Genomic DNA, 12517 nt, shown 5'->3' on the forward strand with positions numbered 1-12517 from the left:
AAGTTCCGAAGCCGCACCAACATAATAGAGATACTGAAACACCGTGGCCCCATTCTTTGAGATAACTCTGCACTATTGCGGGCTGTAAATGCCACTGCCAGCTTAGCTGTGCAGAAGAAGAACAACAAGAAGAAGAAATATCTCGAAATATGTCCGTCAGGCCCCTTCCCTTGAGATATATCTGCAAATATCTCGGAAACGAAGCGAGCTATGGCAAAATGTTAAGAGACCTTTTTTGTAGAGAATTAAGTTTCCTACAATTTATGTTCTATGATATTTTTTGATCAGAAGCGTAGTTTTCGAGATATATCGAGATATTTAAAAGTTCCGAAGCCGCACCAACATAATAGAGATACAGAAACACCGTGGCCCCTTTCTTTGAGATAACTCTGCACTAGTGCGAGCCGCAAATGCCACTTCCAGCTTAGCTGTGCAGAAGAAGAACAACAAGAAGAAGAAATATCTCGAAATATGTCCGTCAGGCCCCTTCCCTTGAGATATATCTGCAAATATCTCGGAAACGAAGCGAGCTATGGCAAAATGTTAAGAGACCTTTTTTGTAGAGAATTAAGTTTCCTACAATCTATGTTCTATGATATTTTTTGATCAGAAGCGTAGTTTTCGAGATATATCGAGATATTTAAAAGTTCCGAAGCCGCACCAACATAATAGAGATACAGAAACACCGTGGCCCCTTTCTTTGAGATAACTCTGCACTAGTGCGTGCCGCAAATGCCACTTCCAGCTTAGCTGTGCAGAAGAAGAACAACAAGAAGAAGAAATATCTCGAAATATGTCCGTCAGGCCCCTTCCCTTGAGATAAATCTGCAAATATCTCGGAAACGAAGCGAGCTATGGCAAAATGTTAAGAGACCTTTTTTGTAGAGAATTAAGTTTCCTACTTTTTATCTTCTATGATATTTTTTGATCAGATGCGTAGTTCTCGAGATATATCAAGATATTTAAAAGTTCCGAAGCTGCACCAATATAATAGAGGTACAGAAACACCGTGGCCTCTTTCTTTGAGATAACTCTGCACTATTGCGAGCTGCAAATGCCACTTCCAGTTTAGCTGTGCAGAAGAAGAACAACAAGAAGAAGAAATATCTCGAAATATGTCCGTCAGGCCCCTTCCCTTGAGATAAATCTGCAAATATCTCGGAAACGAAGCGAGCTATGGCAAAATGTTAAGAGACCTTTTTTGTAGAGAATTAAGTTTCCTACTTTTTATGTTCTATGATATTTTTTGATCAGATGCGTAGTTCTCGAGATATATCAAGATATTTAAAAGTTCCGAAGCCGCACCAACATAATAGAGATACAGAAACACCGTGGCCCCTTTCTTTGAGAGAACTCTGCACTATTGCGAGCTGCAAATGCCACTTCCAGCTTAGCTGTGCAGAAGAAGAACAACAAGAAGAAGAAATATCTCGAAATATGTCCGTCAGGCCCCTTCCCTTGAGATAAATCTGCAAATATCTCGAAAACGAAGCGAGCTATGGCAAAATGTTAAGAGACCTTTTTTGTAGAGAATTAAGTTTCCTACTTTTTATGTTCTATGATATTTTTTGATCAGATGCGTAGTTCTCGAGATATATCGAGATATTTAAAAGTTCCGAAGCCGCACCAACATAATAGAGATACAGAAACACCGTGGCCCCTTTCTTTGAGATAACTCTGCACTAGTGCGAGCGGCAAATGCCACTTCCAGCTTAGCTGTGCAGAAGAAGAACAACAAGAAGAAGAAATATCTCGAAATACGTCCGTCAGGCCCCTTCCCTTGAGATATATCTGCAAATATCTCGGAAACGAAGCGAGCTATGGCAAAATGTTAACAGACCTTTTTTGTAGAGAATTAAGTTTCCTACAATTTATGTTCTATGATATTTTTTGATCAGAAGCGTAGTTTTCGAGATATATCGAGATATTTAAAAGTTCCGAAGCCGCACCAACATAATAGAGATACAGAAAGACCGTGGCCCCTTTCTTTGAGATAACTCTGCACTAGTGCGAGCCGCAATTGCCACTTCCAGCTTAGCTGTGCAGAAGAAGAACAACAAGAAGAAGAAATATCTCGAAATATGTCCGTCAGGCCCCTTCCCTTGAGATATATCTGCAAATATCTCGGAAACGAAGAGAGCTATGGCAAAATGTTAAGAGACCTTTTTTGTAGAGAATTAAGTTTCCTACTTTTTATGTTCTATGATATTTTTTGATCAGATGCGTAGTTCTCGAGATATATCAAGATATTTAAAAGTTCCGAAGCCGCACCAACATAATAGAGATACTGAAACACCGTGGCCCCATTCTTTGAGATAACTCTGCACTATTGCGAGCTGTAAATGCCACTGCCAGCTTAGCTGTGCAGAAGAAGAACAACAAGAAGAAGAAATATCTCGAAATATGTCCGTCAGGCCCCTTCCCTTGAGATATATCTGCAAATATCTCGGAAACGAAGCGAGCTATGGCAAAATGTTAAGAGACCTTTTTTGTAGAGAATTAAGTTTCCTACAATCTATGTTCTATGATATTTTTTGATCAGAAGCGTAGTTTTCGAGATATATCGAGATATTTAAAAGTTCCGAAGCCGCACCAACATAATAGAGATACAGAAACACCGTGGCCCCTTTCTTTGAGATAACTCTGCACTAGTGCGTGCCGCAAATGCCACTTCCAGCTTAGCTGTGCAGAAGAAGAACAACAAGAAGAAGAAATATCTCGAAATATGTCCGTCAGGCCCCTTCCCTTGAGATAAATCTGCAAATATCTCGGAAACGAAGCGAGCTATGGCAAAATGTTAAGAGACCTTTTTTGTAGAGAATTAAGTTTCCTACTTTTTATCTTCTATGATATTTTTTGATCAGATGCGTAGTTCTCGAGATATATCAAGATATTTAAAAGTTCCGAAGCCGCACCAACATAATAGAGATACAGAAACACCGTGGCCCCTTTCTTTGAGATAACTCTGCACTATTGCGAGCTGGAAATGCCACTTCCAGTTTAGCTGTGCAGAAGAAGAACAACAAGAAGAAGAAATATCTCGAAATATGTCCGTCAGGCCCCTTCCCTTGAGATAAATCTGCAAATATCTCGGAAACGAAGCGAGCTATGGCAAAATGTTGAGAGACCTTTTTTGTAGAGAATTAAGTTTCCTACTTTTTATGTTCTATGATATTTTTTGATCAGAAGCGTAGTTTTCGAGATATATCGAGATATTTAAAAGTTCCGAAGCCGCACCAACATAATAGAGATACAGAAAGACCCTGGCCCCTTTCTTTGAGATAACTCTGCACTAGTGCGAGCCGCAATTGCCACTTCCAGCTTAGCTGTGCAGAAGAAGAACAACAAGAAGAAGAAATATCTCGAAATATGTCCGTCAGGCCCCTTCCCTTGAGATATATCTGCAAATATCTCGGAAACGAAGAGAGCTATGGCAAAATGTTAAGAGACCTTTTTTGTAGAGAATTAAGTTTCCTACTTTTTATGTTCTATGATATTTTTTGATCAGATGCGTAGTTCTCGAGATATATCAAGATATTTAAAAGTTCCGAAGCCGCACCAACATAATAGAGATACTGAAACACCGTGGCCCCATTCTTTGAGATAACTCTGCACTATTGCGAGCTGTAAATGCCACTGCCAGCTTAGCTGTGCAGAAGAAGAACAACAAGAAGAAGAAATATCTCGAAATATGTCCGTCAGGCCCCTTCCCTTGAGATATATCTGCAAATATCTCGGAAACGAAGCGAGCTATGGCAAAATGTTAAGAGACCTTTTTTGTAGAGAATTAAGTTTCCTACAATTTATGTTCTATGATATTTTTTGATCAGAAGCGTAGTTTTCGAGATATATCGAGATATTTAAAAGTTCCGAAGCCGCACCAACATAATAGAGATACAGAAACACCGTGGCCCCTTTCTTTGAGATAACTCTGCACTAGTGCGAGCCGCAAATGCCACTTCCAGCTTAGCTGTGCAGAAGAAGAACAACAAGAAGAAGAAATATCTCGAAATATGTCCGTCAGGCCCCTTCCCTTGAGATATATCTGCAAATATCTCGGAAACGAAGCGAGCTATGGCAAAATGTTAACAGACCTTTTTTGTAGAGAATTAAGTTTCCTACTTTTTATCTTCTATGATATTTTTTGATCAGATGCGTAGTTCTCGAGATATATCAAGATATTTAAAAGTTCCGAAGCCGCACCAACATAATAGAGATACAGAAACACCGTGGCCCCTTTCTTTGAGATAACTCTGCACTATTGCGAGCTGGAAATGCCACTTCCAGTTTACCTGTGCAGAAGAAGAACAACAAGAAGAAGAAATATCTCGAAATATATCCGTTAGGCCCCTTCCCTTGAGATAAATCTGCAAATATCTCGGAAACGAAGCGAGCTATGGCAAAATGTTAAGAGACCTTTCTTGTAGAGAATTAAGTGTCCTACTTTTTATGTTCTATGATATTTTTTGATCAGATCCGTAGTTCTCGAGATATATCAAGATATTTAAAAGTTCCGGAGCCGCACCAACACAATAGAGATACAGAAACACCGTGGCCCCTTTCTTTGAGATAACTCTGCACTATTGCGAGCTGCAAATGCCACTTCCAGCTTAGCTGTGCAGAAGAAGAACAACAGGAAGAAGAAATATCTCGAAATATGTCCGTCAGGCCCCTTCCCTTGAGATATATCTGCAAATATCTCGGAAACGAAGCAAGCTATGGCAAAATGTTAAGAGACCTTTTTTGTAGAGAATTATGTTTCCTACAATTTATGTTCTATGATATTTTTTGGTCAGAAGCGTCGTTTTCGAGATATATCGAGATATTTAAAATTTCCGAAGCCGCACCAACATAATAGAGGTACAGAAACACCGTGGCCCCTTTCTTTGAGATAACTCTGCACTAGTGCGAGCCGCAAATGCCACTTCCAGCTTAGCTGTGCAGAAGAAGAACAACAAGAAGAAGAAATATCGCGAAATATGTCCGTCAGGCGCCTTCCCTTGAGATAAATCTGCAAATATCTCGGAAACGAAGCGAGGTATGGCAACATTTTAAGAGACCTTTTTTGTAGAGAATTAAGTTTCCTACGTTTTATGTTCTATGATATTTTTTGATCAGATGCGTAGTTCTCGAGATATATCAAGATATTTAAAAGTTCCGAAGCCGCACCAACATAATAGAGATACAGAAACACCGTGGCCCCTTTCTTTGAGATAACTCTGCACTATTGCGAGCTGCAAATGCCACTTCCAGCTTAGCTGAGCAGAAGAAGAACAACAAGAAGAAGAAATATCTCGAAATATGTCCGTCAGGCCCCTTCCCTTGAGATAAATCTGCAAATATCTCGGAAACGAAGCGAGCTATGGCAAAATGTTAAGAGACTTTATTTGTAGACAATTAAGATTCCTACTTTTTATGTTCTATGATATTTTTTGATCAGATGCATAGTTCTCGAGATATATCAAGATATTTAAAAGTTCCGAAGCCGCACCAACATAATAGAGATACAGAAACACCGTGGCCCCTTTCTTTGAGATAACTCTGCACTATTGCGAGCTGCAAATGCCACTTCCAGCTTAGCTGTGCAGAAGAAGAACAACAAGAAGAAGAAATATCTCGAAATATGTCCGTCAGGCCCCTTCCCTTGAGATAAATCGGCAAATATCTCGGAAACGAAGCGAGCTATGGCAAAATGTTAAGAGACCTTTTTTGTAGAGGATTAAGTTTCATACGTTTTATGTTCTATGATATTTTTTGAGTAGATGCGTAGTTCTCGAGATATATCAAGATATTTAAAAGTTCCGAAGCCGCACCAACATAATAGAGATACAGAAACACCGTGGCCCCATTCTTTGAGATAACTCTGCACTATTGCGAGCTGCAAATGCCACTTCCACCTTAGCTGTGCAGAAGAAGAACAACAAGAAGAAGAATTATCTCGAAATATGTCCGTCAGGCCCCTTCCCTTGAGATATATCTGCAAATATCTCGGAAACGAAGCGAGCTATGGCAAAATGTTAAGAGACCTTTTTTGTAGAGAATTATGTTTCCTACAATTTATGTTCTATGATATTTTTTGATCAGAAGCGTAGTTTTCGAGATATATCGAGATATTTAAAAGTTCCGAAGCCGCACCAACATAATAGAGATACAGAAACACCGTGGCCCCTTTCTTTGAGATAACTCTGCACTATTGCGAGCTGCGAATGCCACTTCCAGCTTAGCTGAGCAGAAGAAGAACAACAAGAAGAAGAAATATCTCGAAATATGTCCGTCAGGCCCCTTCCCTTGAGATAAATCTGCAAATACCTCGGAAACGAAGCGAGCTATGGCAAAATGTTAAGAGACTTTATTTGTAGAGAATTAAGTTTCCTACTTTTTATGTTCTATGATATTTTTTGATCAGATGCATAGTTCTCGAGATATATCAAGATATTTAAAAGTTCCGAAGCCGCACCAACATAATAGAGATACAGAAACACCGTGGCCCCTTTCTTTGAGATAACTCTGCACTATTGCGAGCTGCAAATGCCACTTCCAGCTTAGCTGTGCAGAAGAAGAACAACAAGAAGAAGAAATATCTCGAAATATGTCCGTCAGGCCCCTTCCCTTGAGATAAATCGGCAAATATCTCGGAAACGAAGCGAGCTATGGCAAAATGTTAAGAGACCTTTTTTGTAGAGGATTAAGTTTCATACGTTTTATGTTGTATGATATTTTTTGAGTAGATGCGTAGTTCTCGAGATATATCAAGATATTTAAAAGTTCCGAAGCCGCACCAACATAATAGAGATACAGAAACACCGTGGCCCCATTCTTTGAGATAACTCTGTACTATTGCGAGCTGCAAATTCCACTTCCAGCTTAGCTGTGCAGAAGAAGAACAACAAGAAGAAGAATTATCTCGAAATATGTCCGTCAGGCCCCTTCCCTTGAGATATATCTGCAAATGTCTCGGAAACGAAGCGAGCTATGGCAAAATGTTAAGAGACCTTTTTTGTAGAGAATTATGTTTCCTACAATTTATGTTCTATGATATTTTTTGATCAGAAGCGTAGTTTTCGAGATATATCGAGATATTTAAAAGTTCCGAAGCCGCACCAACATAATAGAGATACAGAAACACCGTGGCCCCTTTCTTTGAGATAACTCTGCACTATTGCGAGCTGGAAATGCCACTTCCAGTTTAGCTGTGCAGAAGAAGAACAACAAGAAGAAGAAATATCTCGAAATATGCCGTCAGGCCCCTTCCCTTGAGATAAATCTGCAAATATCTCGGAAACGAAGCGAGCTATGGCAAAATGTTAAGAAACCTTTTTTGTAGAGAATTAAGTTTCCTCCTTTTTATGTTCTATGATATTTTTTGATCAGATGCGTAGTTCTCGAGATATATCAAGATATTTAAAAGTTCCGAAGCCGCACCAACATAATAGAAATACAGAAACACCGTGGCCCCTTTCTTTGAGATAACTCTGCACTAGTGCGAGCCGCAAATGCCACTTCCAGCTTAGCTGTGCAGAAGAAGAACAACAAGAAGAAGAAATATCTCGAAATATGCCGTCAGGCCCCTTCCCTTGAGATAAATCTGCAAATATCTCGGAAACGAAGCGAGCTATGGCAAAATGTTAAGAAACCTTTTTTGTAGAGAATTAAGTTTCCTCCTTTTTATGTTCTATGATATTTTTTGATCAGAAGCGTAGTTTTCGAGATATATCGAGATATTTAAAAGTTCCGAAGCCGCACCAACATAATAGAGATTCAGAAACACCGTGGCCCCTTTCTTTGAGATAACTCTGCACTATTGCGAGCTGGAAATGCCACTTCCAGTTTAGCTGTGCAGAAGAAGAACAACAGGAAGAAGAAATATCTCGAAATATATCCGTCAGGCCCCTTCCCTTGAGATAAATCTGCAAATATCTCGAAAACGAAGCGAGCTATGGCAAAATGTTAAGAGACCTTTTTTGTAGAGAATTAAGTTTCCTACTTTTTATGTTCTATGATATTTTTTGATCAGATGCGTAGTTCTCGAGATATATCAAGATATTTAAAAGTTCCTAAGCCGCACCAACATAATAGAAATACAGAAACACCGTGGCCCCTTTCTTTGAGATAACTCTGCACTATTGCGAGCTGCAAATGCCACTTCCAGCTTAGCTGTGCAGAAGAAGAACAACAAGAAGAAGAAATATCTCGAAATATGTCCGTCAGGCCCCTTCCCTTGAGATAAATCTGCAAATATCTCGAAAACGAAGCGAGCTATGGCAAAATGTTAAGAGACCTTTTTTGTAGAGAATTAAGTTTCCTACTTTTTATGTTCTATGATATTTTTTGATCAGATGCGTAGTTCTCGAGATATATCAAGATATTTAAAAGTTCCGAAGCCGCACCAACATAATAGAGATACAGAAACACCGTGGCCCCTTTCTTTGAGATAACTCTGCACTATTGCGAGCTGCAAATGCCACTTCCAGCTTAGCTGTGCAGAAGAAGAACAACAAGAAGAAGAAATATCTCGAAATATGTCCGTCAGGCCCGTTCCTTTGAGCTGAATCTGCAAATATCTCGGAAACGAAGCGAGCTATGGCAAAATGTTAAGAGACGTTTTTTGTAGAGAATTAAGTTTCCTACTCTTTATGTTCTATGATATTTTTTGATCAGATGCGTAGTTCTCGAGATATATCAAGATATTTAAAAGTTCCGAAGCCGCACCAACATAATAGAGATACAGAAACACCGTGGCCCCTTTCTTTGAGATAACTCTGCACTATTGCGAGCTGCAAATGCCACTTCCAGCTTAGCTGTGCAGAAGAAGAACAACAAGAAGAAGAAATATCTCGAAATATGTGCGTCAGGCCCCTTCCCTTGAGATATATCTGCAAATATCTCGGAAACGAAGCGAGCTATGGCAAAATGTTAAGAGACCTTTTTTGTAGAGAATTAAGTTTCCTACTTTTTATGTTCTACGATATTTTTTGATCAGATGCGTAGTTCTCGAGATATATCAAGATATTTAAAAGTTCCGAAGCCGCACCAACATAATAGAGATACAGAAACACCGAGGCCCCTTTCTTTGAGATAACTCTGCACTATTGCGAGCTGGAAATGCCACTTCCAGTTTAGCTGTGCAGAAGAAGAACAACAAGAAGAAGAAATATCTCGAACTATGTCCGTCAGGCCCCTTCCCTTGAGATAAATCTGCAAATATCTCGAAAACGAAGCGAGCTATCGCAAAATGTTAAGAGACCTTTTTTGTAGAGAATTAAGTTTCCTACTTTTTATGTTCTATGATATTTTTTGATCAGATGCGTAGTTCTCGAGATATATCAAGATATTTAAAAGTTCCTAAGCCGCACCAACATAATAGAAATACAGAAACACCGTGGCCCCTTTCTTTGAGATAACTCTGCACTATTGCGAGCTGCAAATGCCACTTCCAGCTTAGTTGTGCAGAAGAAGAACAACAAGAAGAAGAAATATCTCGAAATATGTCCGTCAGGCCCCTTCCCTTGAGATAAATCTGCATATATCTCGGAAACGAAGCGAGCTATGGCAAAATGTTTAGAGACCTTTTTTGTAGAGAATTAAGTTTTCTACTTTTTATGTTCTATGATATTTTTTGATCAGATGCGTAGTTCTCGAGATATATCAAGATATTTAAAAGTTCCGAAGCCGCACCAACATAATAGAGATACAGAAACACCGTGGCCCCTTTCTTTGAGATAACTCTGCACTATTGCGAGCTGCAAATGCCACTTCCAGCTTAGCTGTGCAGAAGAAGAACAACAAGAAGAAGAAATATCTCGAAATATGTCCGTCAGGCCCCGTCCCTTGAGATAAATCTGCAAATATCTCGGAAACGAAGCGAGCTATGGCAAAATGTTAAGAGACCTTTTTTGTAGAGAATTAAGTTTCCTACGTTTTATGTCCTATGATATTTTTTGATCAGATGCGTAGTTCTCGAGATATATCAAGATATTTAAAAGTTCCGAAGCCGCACCAACATAATAGAGATACAGAAACACCGTGGCCCCTTTCTTTGAGATAACTCTGCACTATTGCGAGCTGCAAATGCCACTTCCAGCTTAGCTGTGCAGAAGAAGAACAACAAGAAGAAGAAATATCTCGAAATATGTCCGTCAGGCCCCTTCCCTTGAGATATATCTGCAAATATCTCGGAAACGAAGCGAGCTATGGCAAAATGTTAAGAGACCTTTTTTGTAGAGAATTAAGTTTCCTACTTTTTATGTTCTACGATATTTTTTGATCAGATGCGTAGTTCTCGAGATATATCAAGATATTTAAAAGTTCCGAAGCCGCACCAACATAATAGAGATACTGAAACACCGTGGCCCCATTCTTTGAGATAACTCTGCACTATTGCGAGCTGTAAATGCCACTGCCAGCTTAGCTGTGCAGAAGAAGAACAACAAGAAGAAGAAATATCTCGAAATATGTCCGTCAGGCCCCTTCCCTTGAGATATATCTGCAAATATCTCGGAAACGAAGCGAGCTATGGCAAAATGTTTAGAGACCTTTTTTGTAGAGAATTATTTTTCCTACAATTTATGTTCTCTGATATTTTTTGATCAGAAGCGTAGTTTTCGAGATATATCGAGATATTTAAAAGTTCCGAAGCCGCACCAACATAATAGAGATACAGAAACACCGTGGCCCCTTTCTTTGAGATAACTCTGCACTAGTGCGAGCGGCAAATGCCACTTCCAGCTTAGCTGTGCAGAAGAAGAACAACAAGAAGAAGAAATATCTCGAAATACGTCCGTCAGGCCCCTTCCCTTGAGATATATCTGCAAATATCTCGGAAACGAAGCGAGCTATGGCAAAATGTTAAGAGACCTTTTTTGTAGAGAATTAAGTTTCCTACAATTTATGTTCTATGATATTTTTTGATCAGAAGCGTAGTTTTCGAGATATATCGAGATATTTAAAAGTTCCGAAGCCGCACCAACATAATAGAGATACAGAAACACCGTGGCCCCTTTCTTTGAGATAACTCTGCACTAGTGCGAGCCGCAAATGCCACTTCCAGCTTAGCTGTGCAGAAGAAGAACAACAAGAAGAAGAAATATCTCGAAATATGTCCGTCAGGCCCCTTCCCTTGAGATATATCTGCAAATATCTCGGAAACGAAGCGAGCTATGGCAAAATGTTAAGAGACCTTTTTTGTAGAGAATTAAGTTTCCTACAATCTATGTTCTATGATATTTTTTGATCAGAAGCGTAGTTTTCGAGATATATCGAGATATTTAAAAGTTCCGAAGCCGCACCAACATAATAGAGATACAGAAACACCGTGGCCCCTTTCTTTGAGATAACTCTGCACTAGTGCGTGCCGCAAATGCCACTTCCAGCTTAGCTGTGCAGAAGAAGAACAACAAGAAGAAGAAATATCTCGAAATATGTCCGTCAGGCCCCTTCCCTTGAGATAAATCTGCAAATATCTCGGAAACGAAGCGAGCTATGGCAAAATGTTAAGAGACCTTTTTTGTAGAGAATTAAGTTTCCTACTTTTTATCTTCTATGATATTTTTTGATCAGATGCGTAGTTCTCGAGATATATCAAGATATTTAAAAGTTCCGAAGCCGCACCAACATAATAGAGATACAGAAACACCGTGGCCCCTTTCTTTGAGATAACTCTGCACTATTGCGAGCTGCAAATGCCACTTCCAGCTTAGCTGTGCAGAAGAAGAACAACAAGAAGAAGAAATATCTCGAAATATGTCCGTCAGGCCCCTTCCCTTGAGATAAATCTGCAAATATCTCGGAAACGAAGAGAGCTATGGCAAAATGTTAAGAGACCTTTTTTGTAGAGATTTAAGTTTCCTACTTTTTATGTTCTATGATATTTTTTGATCAGATGCGTAGTTCTCGAGATATATCAAGATATTTAAAAGTTCCGAAGCCGCACCAACATAATAGAGATACAGAAACACCGTGGCCCCTCTCTTTGAGATAACTCTGCACTATTGCGAGCTGGAAATGCCACTTCCAGTTTAGCTGTGCAGAAGAAGAACAACAAGAAGAAGAAATATCTCGAAATATGTCCGTTAGGCCCCTTCCCTTGAGATAAATCTGCAAATATCTCGGAAACGAAGCGAGCTATGGCAAAATGTTAAGAGACCTTTTTTGTAGCGAATTAAGTTTCCTACTTTTTATGTTCTATGATATTTTTTGATCAGATGCGTAGTTCTCGAGATATATCAAGATATTTAAAAGTTCCGAAGCCATACGAACATAATAGAGATACAGAAACACCGTGGCCCCTTTCTTTGAGATAACTCTGCACTATTCCGAGCTGCAAATGCCACTTCCAGCTTAGCTGTGCAGAGGAAGAACAACAAGAAGAAGAAATATCTCGAAATATGTCCGTCAGGCCAGTTCCTTTGAGCTGAATCTGCAAATATCTCGGAAACGAAGTGAGCTATGGCAAAATGTTAAGAGACGTTTTTTGTAGAGAATTATGTTTCCTACAATTTATGTTCTATGATATTTTTTG

Source organism: Osmia lignaria, unplaced genomic scaffold (genome assembly GCF_051020975.1).
Source record: "Osmia lignaria lignaria isolate PbOS001 unplaced genomic scaffold, iyOsmLign1 scaffold0007, whole genome shotgun sequence".
Taxonomy (NCBI): domain Eukaryota; kingdom Metazoa; phylum Arthropoda; class Insecta; order Hymenoptera; family Megachilidae; genus Osmia; species Osmia lignaria.